Here is a 1,534-nt window from a genome sequence, read left to right on the forward strand (position 1 = left end):
GAGCGGAAATCAGAGCTAAAAACATCATAAACTGAAATATTCGTAAATTTAAGGGTTCTAAATTTTTTTAGCTCAATTTAAACAATGGATCCTTATTCCTCATCTCAAAAACTATAAAAAAATGTTTTGTATCATTAACATTTTTTTTTCAAACGAGAGCAAAAAATGGAAATTTTTTTCCAAAATTATAATTCTGGGGATCAATTTTGAGGGTGTAAATGGGGTGCTGGTGAAATGTGATTATTTTTCCCTTAATCTGTTCCACTTAAGCTTTAAAACGCTATTTTTTGTTTTTTTTTTTATCTTTTTTCTACGAGGCGCTATTTAACTTTGTCCATACCTAAGTCCAAATGAATTATAGTGTGCCGTAGCGAGGGGACAGGCCTGGAGGAAAGTCCTTGGAGTCAGAAGCGCGTGTTTTATGGAAGCAAAGGAAGCGTTGAGTGACCGCAAAAAAAGCCATTTTTCCGCCTGTTTTTGAAACTTTGAGAGGCGACAGGGAAAATCCTAAAAATATTCTAAAAATATCCAAATACTCATGAAAAATGAAAATGAGCATCACTCAGTTTATCGAAAATTTTCGAAAATCACCCTTATTTAGGGGTTGAAAAGACAAAAAAAGTGAACAAATTAGGAATCATCAACAGTTGTAAAACCCAAATATTTCGATGTTATCAAAATAATATTATGAACGTGAAAATATCTAATTTCGTATTTGATACGGTTTTGTCCGGATTGAAAATCAACTCATAATATCCCTAAAGGGGTGAAATCGTCCCCTAAACGCCTAAAAATGCAAAAAATATATTAAAAGTTACATTTTTTTTTTATATGTAGTTGAACTTAGGGGTGGTTTTATTCTCATTTAGGGGTATTTTCCTTCGGATCTAGTGATTGTGGGTTATTAACGGTTCAATTGTATCTAATTGTGTTCAGTTTATGTTATGTCTACTCATAATCACAGTGATTTTAATTTTTTTTTCTCCAAAAAGGAAGCAAGATACCAAAAAATTCACGAGACAAAAAAATTGTATTTTTAGTTGCTTAATACGAAAGAAATTATAAAAGTTTTAAAAAAGTCAATGGCGCACTTTTTTTTTGCCAAAAATACTGGTTGAGGTGCCCCCGGCACCCCACTGGGCTTAATAATTTTAATCTAATTAGGACTAAATTAGCCCCTTTCTATCATAAATAACATGGCCAGATTTCAACAAAATCGACTTAAGAATAATTAAAATTTCTACGAAAAAACGATTTTTTGAAAAAAATTTGACACCCTGTATCTTACGAAGCACTACCAGACACATAGTAGGATCGTATTCGATGCAAAGTAGAGCAAAAAGTTGTCGGTCTTTTATCAAAGGAAAATCGTGTCATCATTTTTAGGAGGCGTAAGATGAACCATTTCAAATTTAAAATGCAATTGAATGTAAAATCTGAAATACCGCTGCATACGCACTGTGTTCTGGTAGTAGCTGTAGTCGCCCAGATGTATCGAGTGTACGAACTGGTCGGTTATACGTCAAATACTAAC

This window comes from Anoplophora glabripennis, unplaced genomic scaffold, assembly GCF_000390285.2.
Source record: "Anoplophora glabripennis isolate ALB-LARVAE unplaced genomic scaffold, Agla_2.0 scaffold2101, whole genome shotgun sequence".
In the NCBI taxonomy this organism is placed as follows: Eukaryota; Metazoa; Arthropoda; class Insecta; order Coleoptera; family Cerambycidae; genus Anoplophora; species Anoplophora glabripennis.